At 49.3% G+C, this 16420-nt stretch overlaps 1 protein-coding gene across 2 annotated transcripts in view; it reads right to left on the reverse strand.

The window, feature by feature from the left end:
• The window catches only part of CRACDL (CRACD like), a 171080-nt gene extending 155209 nt beyond the window's left edge, over positions 1 to 15871 (reverse strand). Inside the window, exon 1 of one of the 2 annotated variants that reach the window (XM_069757505.1) lies at positions 15679 to 15871. The gene's annotated coding sequence lies outside the window, so the exon portion shown is untranslated. Of the gene's footprint in view, positions 1 to 15673 lie in introns of both variants that reach the window. The other variant, XM_069757506.1, reaches the window with a different exon arrangement.
• Positions 15872 to 16420: the final 549 nt, after the last annotated feature.

The following is a 16420-nucleotide window of genomic DNA, read 5'->3' on the forward strand; positions in this document are numbered from 1 at the left end:
TGCCACACAAGAGGTTGGTACACAAAATGAGAATGCTTGGTCTGGGGGAAAATGTGTGTAAATGGGTTAGTAACTGGCTTAGTGATAGAAAGCAGAGGGTGGTTATAAATGGTATAGTCTCTAACTGGGTCGCTGTGACCAGTGGGGTACCGCAGGGGTCGGTATTGGGACCTGTTCTCTTCAACATATTCATTAATGATCTGGTAGAAGGTTTACACAGTAAAATATCGATATTTGCAGATGATACAAAACTATGTAAAGCAGTTAATACAAGAGAAGATAGTATTCTGCTACAGATGGATCTGGATAAGTTGGAAACTTGGGCTGAAAGGTGGCAGATGAGGTTTAACAATGATAAATGTAAGGTTATACACATGGGAAGAAGGAATCAATATCACCATTACACACTGAACGGGAAACCACTGGGTAAATCTGACAGGGAGAAGGACTTGGGGATCCTAGTTAATGATAAACTTTCCTGGAGCAGCCAGTGCCAGGCAGCAGCTGCCAAGGCAAACAGGATCATGGGGTGCATTAAAAGAGGTCTGGATACACATGATGAGAGCATTATATGTGATGGCGAACTCAGTCGAGGGGTTCAAGAGAGGCCTGGATGTCTTCCTGGAGCAGAACAATATTGTATCATACAATTATTAGGTTCTGTAGAAGGACATAGATCTGGGGATTTATTATGATGGAATATAGGCTGAACTGGATGGACAAATGTCTTTTTTCGGCCTTACTAACTATGTTACTATGTTACTATGTTACCACTATATAGCCACCATGTGGGGGTAATATTTGTTTTCAGTAACAGCCCGGTCATCTGCTGAGGTTCCCACATACCCCAAATTAGGGTGCAGCACCGTAGTTGTAATCAGGGTCACATGGTTCGCTTCCCCTGAGCTGAACCTCTAGCTTAGCCTCTGGTGGGAACATGGGCTTTCTGACAGGTATCGAATGAGTTTATTAAAGCCAATAACAAAACAACACAAAACTACAACCAATACAAACATGGCAAAGTCAGTTCACCGCAGAGTATCATCTGGAGGCTGTAAAGAACCTGCTGGCCTTCCAACAAATCTAAAAACTTTAATCAAAAATATATTTAAATTCCTAATTAAATACAATTGAATACTAAGAGGTTGAATACTACTCCAGGTAATCCCGCATTAATTATACCTGATTTACAGGTGCGGGCCTTAACTACTGTAGGCATTAACATAACCAGAAACCTACATCCTTGTGTAATCTTAGGTTACTTGGAAATGCACAGCTTGCGTCAAGTTCTAAAGATTTACAAAGGCGAAAGTCTCCAGCGATACCCAGACACTATTGAGAGTAACGCCAAATGGTTATTGTTTCCTGCTTGGCCCAAGTCCCACGTCCCATAATACATTATCTGAGTAGCTGGAATAGCGTAACCTTAAATCAATAGTGATAATAAACCTGTCTACACTAATAAGAAAAATGTCTGGAGAAGCAGAAGGACATGTAGCCGTACTGTAATTGTACCTATTTAGTATGGACCACTATGGAGAAATGATGCAGCACCATACCATAAAGTTCTAAGTAAAATAATTAATATATTAAACTATTTACTAGAAATGACAAGTTAAGTCATCTTTTCAGGGTCAAAGAAGGTGTGCAGTAATTAAAAGGGGAAAATTTTGTTGGACAAAAGGTACAAAAGAACAAACGTACGGATTATACTACAGAATTCACCGTTGAAATGTTGCTGCTTTATTATGAAGGTTTCACATTTTAATTGCAAAGCATGAAATTTGCAGTGAAAATCCGCAGCCAATATTGACACGCAGCGCCAATCACTTTATGCTCCGCAGCTGGTGGATGAGATTTCGCAAGATACGGAAAATGGAAAATCTACTCTGACGTGAGAACACACCTTTGGAACAAATAAACACGTAACATATCACAGGCAGAGTTTTGATGTAGATTTTCAAGTGGAAAACCCACAGGTGAATACAGTACAAGGAAACAAGTTGAGATTTCAAAAATCTGCCATATGGAGATAGACAGGCGATATAGGTTTAGGAATCTATAGAATGTCAGTGTTTGCTTGAGATTTACTGCAAAGCAGCTGCAAATTCAGAAAACAAACTGTTATTATTATTATTATTAATAATAATAATAATAATAATAATAATAAAATCAAGAAGTAATATAATCATACCTTGCCAATGATATGTCACCATTTTGTGGTAAGATCCATGGTGCCACTGGCAAATTCTCCCTGTATGCATGTAGCCTCTTGGTGCTGAGGGTGCGGGCAGTTCAAATTTCTGCCCAGAAAAGCTTGTCTGGAAAATTATTATTAGAGCATTATACAGATATATCTCCCCATCACAGGATCTACACAAGTGGCTCCCATCCTTTCTTACCTTGAGAGCCACTTTCAGTTCTGAGAGATGGTCATGAGCCACATCCAACGCGCCTATTTCCCCCCACCATGATATCACCCAGAATCCCAATTACCAGTATTATGATAGCCAAAGCTTCCCAAAAATCACCTTCTGCCACCCGCCTTTATAGGCAGTATACTTACATACAGGGGTTCCTATTTTTCCCCCTTCGGAATTCGAGCATGAAGCACTCCAATCAAACTATCTCATCCAGCTTCAACACCCTCTAATGAATAGTATCACCCTATCTCCAGCTTAATATTTGTATTCTTACCCCTCCCACGTACACCAGTATATGCGCACTCAGATCAGCTCCTCTGTGGGGGAAGTCTGAAAAGTCACCAACTGGAGACTTTTCTTCATAGCTGATTGTTAGGCCGGGGTCACACTAAACGTATGGAAAATGGATCCGAGTCTCTCTGACGAGAGTCGCACACGTGTTCTCCGTATGGTCATCTGTGTGTAATGCGTTTGCAATGCGATGATGCGGTTTTTCTCCCACCTATGTATCTGTATGGCATCCGTATGACATGCGTAGGGCTTTACATTTCTCACTGATATTCCCCATAGAATTTAATGGTTCAGTGGGCTGAAATGAGGAAAATGTGTGCGTATTTCTCGCAAGTCACACGAATGGTCCGTGTGGTGTCCGATTTTTTTCTCACACCCATACTTAAATTGGCAAGACTCAGGCGATATACGTGTACAATCGCAGCATGCTGAATACAACTGAGAAAAAAAATACGGTGATGTGAGCTGCCCCATAGATTAACACTGGTCCGAGTGCTATGCGATGTTTTCTCACATATCACTCATCCGTATTCTACGCTAGTGTGACCCCGGCCTTAGACCTTGAGCTAATACACCAAATGGCAGATAGTTGACAGCCACACATCATGTGCCCATGAGCCACATGTAGTTCTCGAGCCACAGGTAGGGGAAAACTGATCTACACATGATATAAAATTATAAAAATTAATAAACAATAATATTTATTATTATTATTATTATTATTATATAAAAATAAACCTTTGAATAGCAGCATTGGTTTCTATGAAACTTCTTCCTCAAGATTTCAAAACAAGAGTTTGATAAACTTGTTTTTCACTGACTTGGTTTCTCTCCTTTCACTGAGAAAATTCTCTCCAGATCACATGACGATTTCACCATGCCTGAATACGTTCACTATATATACGGTACGTGAATCTGATACCATAAACTATGTGTGGAAATGATGTTCTGACATCTTGGAAATTATCTGAACAGAAGGTTAAAAACATTGGAAAAACACATTGTGCTTCCCAGACAGGTGGCACAGGAGGCCACAGTATCAGTGACAGGATTTCCATACAGGAGCAGAGGAGCCGATGTTCTGTAAAGCCGGAACTGACAGGTGGAGAAGTGCTAGGTACAGGGACATAGTGACACAGGGATGAGTGCGAGTGTAGCTCAACGGAGTGCAACATGCCCAAAGGTACAGCAGATTATTACCATCCAGGCTGGCACTGTACCCAGGTGAGATCTAGTGTACAGGTAGCACACAGGGTAAGCACACAAGGGGCACAAAGTAACAGCTGACCACTACCTTCCAGGCTGGCACTGTACCCAGGTGAGATCTAGTGTACAGGTAGCACACAGGGTAAGCACACAAGGGGCACAAAATAACAGCTGACCACTACCTTCCAGGCTGGCACTGTACCCAGGTGAGATCTAGTGTACAGGTAGCACACAGGGTAAGCACACAAGGGGCACAAAGTAACAGCTGACCACTACCTTCCAGGCTGGCACTGTACCCAGGTGAGATCTAGTGTACAGGTAGCACACAGGGTAAGCACACAAGGGGCACAAAGTAACAGCTGACCACTACCTTCCAGGCTGGCACTGTACCCAGGTGAGATCTAGTGTACAGGTAGCACACAGGGTAAGCACACAAGGGGCACAAAATAACAGCTGACCACTACCTTCCAGGCTGGCACTGTACCCAGGTTAGATCTAGTGTACAGGTAGCACACAGGGTAAGCACACAAGGGGCACAAAATAACAGCTGACCACTACCTTCCAGGCTGGCACTGTACCCAGGTGAGATCTAGTGTACAGGTAGCACACAGGGTAAGCACACAAGGGGCACAAAGTAACAGCTGACCACTACCTTCCAGGCTGGCACTGTACCCAGGTGAAATCTAGTGTACAGGCAGCACACAGGGTAAGCACACAAGGGGCACAAAATAACAGCTGAAAACTACCTTCCAGGCTGGCACTGTACCCAGGTGAGATCTAGTGTACAGGTAGCACACAGGGTAAGCACACAAGGGGCACAAAGTAACAGCTGACCACTACCTTCCAGGCTGGCACTGTACCCAGGTGAGATCTAGTGTACAGGTAGCACACAGGGTAAGCACACAAGTGGCACAAAGTAACAGCTGACCACTACCTTCCAGGCTGGCACTGTACCCAGGTGAGATCTAGTGTACAGGTAGCACACAGGGTAAGCACACAAGGGGCACAAAGTAACAGCTGACCACTACCTTCCAGGCTGGCACTGTACCCAGGTGAGATCTAGTGTACAGGTAGCACACAGGGTAAGCACACAAGGGGCACAAAATAACAGCTGAAAACTACCTTCCAGGCTGGCACTGTACCCAGGTGAGATCTAGTGTACAGGTAGCACACAGGGTAAGCACACAAGGGGCACAAAATAACAGCTGACCACTACCTTCCAGGCTGGCACTGTACCCAGGTGAGTTCTAGTGTACAGGTAGCACACAGGGTAAGCACACAAGGGGCACAAAGTAACAGCTGACCACTACCTTCCAGGCTGGCACTGTACCCAGGTGAGATCTAGTGTACAGGTAGCACACAGGGTAAGCACACAAGGGGCACAAAATAACAGCTGACCACTACCTTCCAGGCTGGCACTGTACCCAGGTGAGATCTAGTGTACAGGTAGCACACAGGGTAAGCACACAAGGGGCACAAAGTAACAGCTGACCACTACCTTCCAGGCTGGCACTGTACCCAGGTGAGATCTAGTGTACAGGTAGCACACAGGGTAAGCACACAAGGGGCACAAAGTAACAGCTGACCACTACCTTCCAGGCTGGCACTGTACCCAGGTGAGATCTAGTGTACAGGTAGCACACAGGGTAAGCACACAAGGGGCACAAAATAACAGCTGACCACTACCTTCCAGGCTGGCACTGTACCCAGGTTAGATCTAGTGTACAGGTAGCACACAGGGTAAGCACACAAGGGGCACAAAATAACAGCTGACCACTACCTTCCAGGCTGGCACTGTACCCAGGTGAGATCTAGTGTACAGGTAGCACACAGGGTAAGCACACAAGGGGCACAAAGTAACAGCTGACCACTACCTTCCAGGCTGGCACTGTACCCAGGTGAAATCTAGTGTACAGGCAGCACACAGGGTAAGCACACAAGGGGCACAAAATAACAGCTGAAAACTACCTTCCAGGCTGGCACTGTACCCAGGTGAGATCTAGTGTACAGGTAGCACACAGGGTAAGCACACAAGGGGCACAAAGTAACAGCTGACCACTACCTTCCAGGCTGGCACTGTACCCAGGTGAGATCTAGTGTACAGGTAGCACACAGGGTAAGCACACAAGTGGCACAAAGTAACAGCTGACCACTACCTTCCAGGCTGGCACTGTACCCAGGTGAGATCTAGTGTACAGGTAGCACACAGGGTAAGCACACAAGGGGCACAAAGTAACAGCTGACCACTACCTTCCAGGCTGGCACTGTACCCAGGTGAGATCTAGTGTACAGGTAGCACACAGGGTAAGCACACAAGGGGCACAAAATAACAGCTGAAAACTACCTTCCAGGCTGGCACTGTACCCAGGTGAGATCTAGTGTACAGGTAGCACACAGGGTAAGCACACAAGGGGCACAAAATAACAGCTGACCACTACCTTCCAGGCTGGCACTGTACCCAGGTGAGTTCTAGTGTACAGGTAGCACACAGGGTAAGCACACAAGGGGCACAAAGTAACAGCTGACCACTACCTTCCAGGCTGGCACTGTACCCAGGTGAGATCTAGTGTACAGGTAGCACACAGGGTAAGCACACAAGGGGCACAAAGTAACAGCTGATCACTACCTTCCAGGCTGGCACTGTACCCAGGTGAGATCTAGTGTACAGGTAGCACACAGGGTAAGCACACAAGGGGCACAAAATAACAGCTGACCACTACCTTCCAGGCTGGCACTGTACCCAGGTGAGATCTAGTGTACAGGTAGCACACAGGGTAAGCACACAAGGGGCACAAAGTAACAGCTGACCACTACCTTCCAGGCTGGCACTGTACCCAGGTGAAATCTAGTGTACAGGCAGCACACAGGGTAAGCACACAAGGGGCACAAAATAACAGCTGAAAACTACCTTCCAGGCTGGCACTGTACCCAGGTGAGATCTAGTGTACAGGTAGCACACAGGGTAAGCACACAAAGGGCACAAAATAACAGCTGACCACTACCTTCCAGGCTGGCACTGTACCCAGGTGAGATCTAGTGTACAGGTAGCACACAGGGTAAGCACACAAGGGGCACAAAGTAACAGCTGACCACTACCTTCCAGGCTGGCACTGTACCCAGGACTGTACCCAGGTGAGATCTAGTGTACAGGTAGCACACAGGGTAAGCACACAAGGGGCACAAAGTAACAGCTGACCACTACCTTCCAGGCTGGCACTGTACCCAGGTGAGATCTAGTGTACAGGTAGCACACAGGGTAAGCACACAAGGGGCACAAAGTAACAGCTGATCACTACCTTCCAGGCTGGCACTGTACCCAGGTGAGATCTAGTGTACAGGTAGCACACAGGGTAAGCACACAAGGGGCACAAAATAACAGCTGACCACTACCTTCCAGGCTGGCACTGTACCCAGGTGAGATCTAGTGTACAGGTAGCACACAGGGTAAGCACACAAGGGGCACAAAGTAACAGCTGACCACTACCTTCCAGGCTGGCACTGTACCCAGGTGAAATCTAGTGTACAGGCAGCACACAGGGTAAGCACACAAGGGGCACAAAATAACAGCTGAAAACTACCTTCCAGGCTGGCACTGTACCCAGGTGAGATCTAGTGTACAGGTAGCACACAGGGTAAGCACACAAGGGGCACAAAGTAACAGCTGACCACTACCTTCCAGGCTGGCACTGTACCCAGGTGAGATCTAGTGTACAGGTAGCACACAGGGTAAGCACACAAGGGGCACAAAGTAACAGCTGACCACTACCTTCCAGGCTGGCACTGTACCCAGGTGAGATCTAGTGTACAGGTAGCACACAGGGTAAGCACACAAGGGGCACAAAATAACAGCTGACCACTACCTTCCAGGCTGGCACTGTACCCAGGTGAGATCTAGTGTACAGGTAGCACACAGGGTAAGCACACAAGGGGCACAAAGTAACAGCTGACCACTACCTTCCAGGCTGGCACTGTACCCAGGTGAGATCTAGTGTACAGGTAGCACACAGGGTAAGCACACAAGGGGCACAAAATAACAGCGGAAAACTACCTTCCAGGCTGGCACTGTACCCAGGTGAGATCTAGTGTACAGGTAGCACACAGGGTAAGCACACAAGGGGCACAAAATAACAGCTGACCACTACCTTCCAGGCTGGCACTGTACCCAGGTGAGTTCTAGTGTACAGGTAGCACACAGGGTAAGCACACAAGGGGCACAAAGTAACAGCTGACCACTACCTTCCAGGCTGGCACTGTACCCAGGTGAGATCTAGTGTACAGGTAGCACACAGGGTAAGCACACAAGGGGCACAAAGTAACAGCTGATCACTACCTTCCAGGCTGGCACTGTACCCAGGTGAGATCTAGTGTACAGGTAGCACACAGGGTAAGCACACAAGGGGCACAAAATAACAGCTGACCACTACCTTCCAGACTGGCACTGTACCCAGGTGAGATCTAGTGTACAGGTAGCACACAGGGTAAGCACACAAGGGGCACAAAGTAACAGCTGACCACTACCTTCCAGGCTGGCACTGTACCCAGGTGAGATCTAGTGTACAGGTAGCACACAGGGTAAGCACACAAGGGGCACAAAATAACAGCTGAAAACTACCTTCCAGGCTGGCACTGTACCCAGGTGAGATCTAGTGTACAGGTAGCACACAGGGTAAGCACACAAGGGGCACAAAGTAACAGCTGATCACTACCTTCCAGGCTGGCACTGTACCCAGGTGAGATCTAGTGTACAGGTAGCACACAGGGTAAGCACACAAGGGGCACAAAATAACAGCTGACCACTACCTTCCAGACTGGCACTGTACCCAGGTGAGATCTAGTGTACAGGTAGCACACAGGGTAAGCACACAAGGGGCACAAAGTAACAGCTGACCACTACCTTCCAGGCTGGCACTGTACCCAGGTGAAATCTAGTGTACAGGCAGCACACAGGGTAAGCACACAAGGGGCACAAAATAACAGCTGAAAACTACCTTCCAGGCTGGCACTGTACCCAGGTGAGATCTAGTGTACAGGTAGCACACAGGGTAAGCACACAAAGGGCACAAAATAACAGCTGACCACTACCTTCCAGGCTGGCACTGTACCCAGGTGAGATCTAGTGTACAGGTAGCACACAGGGTAAGCACACAAGGGGCACAAAGTAACAGCTGACCACTACCTTCCAGGCTGGCACTGTACCCAGGACTGTACCCAGGTGAGATCTAGTGTACAGGTAGCACACAGGGTAAGCACACAAGGGGCACAAAATAACAGCTGGACACTACCTTCCAGGCTGGCACTGTACCCAGGTGAGATCTAGTGTACAGGCAGCACACAGGGTAAGCACACAAGGGGCACAAAGTAACAGCTGACCACTACCTTCCAGGCTGGCACTGTACCCAGGTGAGATCTAGTGTACAGGTAGCACACAGGGTAAGCACACAAGGGGCACAAAGTAACAGCTGATCACTACCTTCCAGGCTGGCACTGTACCCAGGTGAGATCTAGTGTACAGGTAGCACACAGGGTAAGCACACAAGGGGCACAAAATAACAGCTGACCACTACCTTCCAGGCTGGCACTGTACCCAGGTGAGATCTAGTGTACAGGTAGCACACAGGGTAAGCACACAAGGGGCACAAAGTAACAGCTGACCACTACCTTCCAGGCTGGCACTGTACCCAGGTGAAATCTAGTGTACAGGCAGCACACAGGGTAAGCACACAAGGGGCACAAAATAACAGCTGAAAACTACCTTCCAGGCTGGCACTGTACCCAGGTGAGATCTAGTGTACAGGTAGCACACAGGGTAAGCACACAAAGGGCACAAAATAACAGCTGACCACTACCTTCCAGGCTGGCACTGTACCCAGGTGAGATCTAGTGTACAGGTAGCACACAGGGTAAGCACACAAGGGGCACAAAGTAACAGCTGACCACTACCTTCCAGGCTGGCACTGTACCCAGGACTGTACCCAGGTGAGATCTAGTGTACAGGTAGCACACAGGGTAAGCACACAAGGGGCACAAAGTAACAGCTGACCACTACCTTCCAGGCTGGCACTGTACCCAGGTGAGATCTAGTGTACAGGTAGCACACAGGGTAAGCACACAAGGGGCACAAAGTAACAGCTGATCACTACCTTCCAGGCTGGCACTGTACCCAGGTGAGATCTAGTGTACAGGTAGCACACAGGGTAAGCACACAAGGGGCACAAAATAACAGCTGACCACTACCTTCCAGGCTGGCACTGTACCCAGGTGAGATCTAGTGTACAGGTAGCACACAGGGTAAGCACACAAGGGGCACAAAGTAACAGCTGACCACTACCTTCCAGGCTGGCACTGTACCCAGGTGAAATCTAGTGTACAGGCAGCACACAGGGTAAGCACACAAGGGGCACAAAATAACAGCTGAAAACTACCTTCCAGGCTGGCACTGTACCCAGGTGAGATCTAGTGTACAGGTAGCACACAGGGTAAGCACACAAGGGGCACAAAGTAACAGCTGACCACTACCTTCCAGGCTGGCACTGTACCCAGGTGAGATCTAGTGTACAGGTAGCACACAGGGTAAGCACACAAGGGGCACAAAGTAACAGCTGACCACTACCTTCCAGGCTGGCACTGTACCCAGGTGAGATCTAGTGTACAGGTAGCACACAGGGTAAGCACACAAGGGGCACAAAATAACAGCTGACCACTACCTTCCAGGCTGGCACTGTACCCAGGTGAGATCTAGTGTACAGGTAGCACACAGGGTAAGCACACAAGGGGCACAAAGTAACAGCTGACCACTACCTTCCAGGCTGGCACTGTACCCAGGTGAGATCTAGTGTACAGGTAGCACACAGGGTAAGCACACAAGGGGCACAAAATAACAGCGGAAAACTACCTTCCAGGCTGGCACTGTACCCAGGTGAGATCTAGTGTACAGGTAGCACACAGGGTAAGCACACAAGGGGCACAAAATAACAGCTGACCACTACCTTCCAGGCTGGCACTGTACCCAGGTGAGTTCTAGTGTACAGGTAGCACACAGGGTAAGCACACAAGGGGCACAAAGTAACAGCTGACCACTACCTTCCAGGCTGGCACTGTACCCAGGTGAGATCTAGTGTACAGGTAGCACACAGGGTAAGCACACAAGGGGCACAAAGTAACAGCTGATCACTACCTTCCAGGCTGGCACTGTACCCAGGTGAGATCTAGTGTACAGGTAGCACACAGGGTAAGCACACAAGGGGCACAAAATAACAGCTGACCACTACCTTCCAGACTGGCACTGTACCCAGGTGAGATCTAGTGTACAGGTAGCACACAGGGTAAGCACACAAGGGGCACAAAGTAACAGCTGACCACTACCTTCCAGGCTGGCACTGTACCCAGGTGAGATCTAGTGTACAGGTAGCACACAGGGTAAGCACACAAGGGGCACAAAATAACAGCTGAAAACTACCTTCCAGGCTGGCACTGTACCCAGGTGAGATCTAGTGTACAGGTAGCACACAGGGTAAGCACACAAGGGGCACAAAGTAACAGCTGATCACTACCTTCCAGGCTGGCACTGTACCCAGGTGAGATCTAGTGTACAGGTAGCACACAGGGTAAGCACACAAGGGGCACAAAATAACAGCTGACCACTACCTTCCAGACTGGCACTGTACCCAGGTGAGATCTAGTGTACAGGTAGCACACAGGGTAAGCACACAAGGGGCACAAAGTAACAGCTGACCACTACCTTCCAGGCTGGCACTGTACCCAGGTGAAATCTAGTGTACAGGCAGCACACAGGGTAAGCACACAAGGGGCACAAAATAACAGCTGAAAACTACCTTCCAGGCTGGCACTGTACCCAGGTGAGATCTAGTGTACAGGTAGCACACAGGGTAAGCACACAAAGGGCACAAAATAACAGCTGACCACTACCTTCCAGGCTGGCACTGTACCCAGGTGAGATCTAGTGTACAGGTAGCACACAGGGTAAGCACACAAGGGGCACAAAGTAACAGCTGACCACTACCTTCCAGGCTGGCACTGTACCCAGGACTGTACCCAGGTGAGATCTAGTGTACAGGTAGCACACAGGGTAAGCACACAAGGGGCACAAAATAACAGCTGGACACTACCTTCCAGGCTGGCACTGTACCCAGGTGAGATCTAGTGTACAGGCAGCACACAGGGTAAGCACACAAGGGGCACAAAGTAACAGCTGACCACTACCTTCCAGGCTGGCACTGTACCCAGGTGAGATCTAGTGTACAGGTAGCACACAGGGTAAGCACACAAGGGGCACAAAGTAACAGCTGATCACTACCTTCCAGGCTGGCACTGTACCCAGGTGAGATCTAGTGTACAGGTAGCACACAGGGTAAGCACACAAGGGGCACAAAATAACAGCTGACCACTACCTTCCAGGCTGGCACTGTACCCAGGTGAGATCTAGTGTACAGGTAGCACACAGGGTAAGCACACAAGGGGCACAAAGTAACAGCTGACCACTACCTTCCAGGCTGGCACTGTACCCAGGTGAAATCTAGTGTACAGGCAGCACACAGGGTAAGCACACAAGGGGCACAAAATAACAGCTGAAAACTACCTTCCAGGCTGGCACTGTACCCAGGTGAGATCTAGTGTACAGGTAGCACACAGGGTAAGCACACAAAGGGCACAAAATAACAGCTGACCACTACCTTCCAGGCTGGCACTGTACCCAGGTGAGATCTAGTGTACAGGTAGCACACAGGGTAAGCACACAAGGGGCACAAAGTAACAGCTGACCACTACCTTCCAGGCTGGCACTGTACCCAGGACTGTACCCAGGTGAGATCTAGTGTACAGGTAGCACACAGGGTAAGCACACAAGGGGCACAAAGTAACAGCTGACCACTACCTTCCAGGCTGGCACTGTACCCAGGTGAGATCTAGTGTACAGGTAGCACACAGGGTAAGCACACAAGGGGCACAAAGTAACAGCTGATCACTACCTTCCAGGCTGGCACTGTACCCAGGTGAGATCTAGTGTACAGGTAGCACACAGGGTAAGCACACAAGGGGCACAAAATAACAGCTGACCACTACCTTCCAGGCTGGCACTGTACCCAGGTGAGATCTAGTGTACAGGTAGCACACAGGGTAAGCACACAAGGGGCACAAAGTAACAGCTGACCACTACCTTCCAGGCTGGCACTGTACCCAGGTGAAATCTAGTGTACAGGCAGCACACAGGGTAAGCACACAAGGGGCACAAAATAACAGCTGAAAACTACCTTCCAGGCTGGCACTGTACCCAGGTGAGATCTAGTGTACAGGTAGCACACAGGGTAAGCACACAAGGGGCACAAAGTAACAGCTGACCACTACCTTCCAGGCTGGCACTGTACCCAGGTGAGATCTAGTGTACAGGTAGCACACAGGGTAAGCACACAAGGGGCACAAAGTAACAGCTGACCACTACCTTCCAGGCTGGCACTGTACCCAGGTGAGATCTAGTGTACAGGTAGCACACAGGGTAAGCACACAAGGGGCACAAAATAACAGCTGACCACTACCTTCCAGGCTGGCACTGTACCCAGGTGAGATCTAGTGTACAGGTAGCACACAGGGTAAGCACACAAGGGGCACAAAGTAACAGCTGACCACTACCTTCCAGGCTGGCACTGTACCCAGGTGAGATCTAGTGTACAGGTAGCACACAGGGTAAGCACACAAGGGGCACAAAATAACAGCGGAAAACTACCTTCCAGGCTGGCACTGTACCCAGGTGAGATCTAGTGTACAGGTAGCACACAGGGTAAGCACACAAGGGGCACAAAATAACAGCTGACCACTACCTTCCAGGCTGGCACTGTACCCAGGTGAGTTCTAGTGTACAGGTAGCACACAGGGTAAGCACACAAGGGGCACAAAGTAACAGCTGACCACTACCTTCCAGGCTGGCACTGTACCCAGGTGAGATCTAGTGTACAGGTAGCACACAGGGTAAGCACACAAGGGGCACAAAGTAACAGCTGATCACTACCTTCCAGGCTGGCACTGTACCCAGGTGAGATCTAGTGTACAGGTAGCACACAGGGTAAGCACACAAGGGGCACAAAATAACAGCTGACCACTACCTTCCAGACTGGCACTGTACCCAGGTGAGATCTAGTGTACAGGTAGCACACAGGGTAAGCACACAAGGGGCACAAAGTAACAGCTGACCACTACCTTCCAGGCTGGCACTGTACCCAGGTGAGATCTAGTGTACAGGTAGCACACAGGGTAAGCACACAAGGGGCACAAAATAACAGCTGAAAACTACCTTCCAGGCTGGCACTGTACCCAGGTGAGATCTAGTGTACAGGTAGCACACAGGGTAAGCACACAAGGGGCACAAAGTAACAGCTGATCACTACCTTCCAGGCTGGCACTGTACCCAGGTGAGATCTAGTGTACAGGTAGCACACAGGGTAAGCACACAAGGGGCACAAAATAACAGCTGACCACTACCTTCCAGACTGGCACTGTACCCAGGTGAGATCTAGTGTACAGGTAGCACACAGGGTAAGCACACAAGGGGCACAAAGTAACAGCTGACCACTACCTTCCAGGCTGGCACTGTACCCAGGTGAAATCTAGTGTACAGGCAGCACACAGGGTAAGCACACAAGGGGCACAAAATAACAGCTGAAAACTACCTTCCAGGCTGGCACTGTACCCAGGTGAGATCTAGTGTACAGGTAGCACACAGGGTAAGCACACAAAGGGCACAAAATAACAGCTGACCACTACCTTCCAGGCTGGCACTGTACCCAGGTGAGATCTAGTGTACAGGTAGCACACAGGGTAAGCACACAAGGGGCACAAAATAACAGCTGACCACTACCTTCCAGGCTGGCACTGTACCCAGGTGAGATCTAGTGTACAGGTAGCACACAGGGTAAGCACACAAGGGGCACAAAGTAACAGCTGACCACTACCTTCCAGGCTGGCACTGTACCCAGGACTGTACCCAGGTGAGATCTAGTGTACAGGTAGCACACAGGGTAAGCACACAAGGGGCACAAAATAACAGCTGGACACTACCTTCCAGGCTGGCACTGTACCCAGGTGAGATCTAGTGTACAGGCAGCACACAGGGTAAGCACACAAGGGGCACAAAGTAACAGCTGACCACTACCTTCCAGGCTGGCACTGTACCCAGGTGAGGTATAGTCTACACTACAGGTAGCACAAAGTCAGCACACAAGGGGCACGAAGTAACAGCTGATCACTACCTTCCAGGCTGGCACTGTAACCAGGTAAGATCTAGTGTACAGGTAGCTGAACGGAGTACGCATGCAACATGCCCAAAGTTACAGTGGATTATTACCTTCCAGGCTGGCACTGTACCCAGGTAAGATCTAGTGTACAGGCAGCACACAGGGTAAGCACACAAGGGGCACAAAGTAACAGCTGATCACTACCCTCCAGGCTGGCACTGTATCTTACCTGCACCCAAGTGAGATTTAGTGAACAGGTAGCTGAGCAGAGTCAGCATACAAGGAGCACAATACATGATTCTTACCCTCCAGGCTGGCACTGTACCTGCACCCAGGTGATATGTAATATACAAGTAGCTGGTCACACAGACAGCATCACAAGGGGCACACAGTAGCAGCTGATCACTACCAGGCTGGCACTGTGCCCTACCTGTATATACAATCATCTGAAATAAGAACTACCCACTAGTTTGGGGCATTGCACATCTCTGCCTGCACCTATGTGTCCCTTACCTTACCTGCTGCAGGTGTGTGGGCACAGGCTGGGGCGCACTGCGGGAGGTAGATCCAGGTCACAGTGCAGACAGGTACATCACCGGGGATGAGCAGTAGTGGCAGAGTGGGCAGTGCGCCCACGGGAGACGATCCCGGACCAGCAGGAACTGTGTGCAGCGCAGCAGGATCCAGCAGGGCTCAGAGTCCGGCAGCAGGCGGGGTCAGCTTCTCCTGGTGACACATGTAGGGACTTACTGTATGGAGAAGAAACGTGAGCCCCTGCTGGGCGAAGTGCGGAACTGCAAGCACCTGGCAGGTACCACAAGTCACATACTGTCTCTCTGAGGCCATGCGATTATGAGCACTGGCACTAGTGTGTATGACGACCAAGAAATACATTACGAATTCTAGGGTACAATCACTATTATAGAAGTAGCAAAAAGTCAGACAAAACAGCCTGGCATACTTTGTTTTTTTGTCTGGTAAAATGATGAACTCCATGACAGAAACCCAATGTGCCCAAATATAGTCTCCAGGGTCTGCGCCAATGACAGCGCAAAACTATGGAATTAAAGGTGATTTCCTGTTTTAAGAAAAGTTTATTTTCTATTTTTTAAAAACAAATCTTAGCTTTACCGACCGTCTGTGGGTCCAGCACTGAGTCTCCAGCAAGGCAGCACCTTTGGGTGCCTGTTATTGTCCACAGTGCTGACATATCACAGCGCTGCAGCCAAACACTGAGCTCAGCGGCTCTACCTGAGTTGA

The sequence above is a fragment of the Ranitomeya imitator genome, chromosome 3 (assembly GCF_032444005.1).
Source record: "Ranitomeya imitator isolate aRanImi1 chromosome 3, aRanImi1.pri, whole genome shotgun sequence".
Taxonomy (NCBI): Eukaryota; Metazoa; Chordata; class Amphibia; order Anura; family Dendrobatidae; genus Ranitomeya; species Ranitomeya imitator.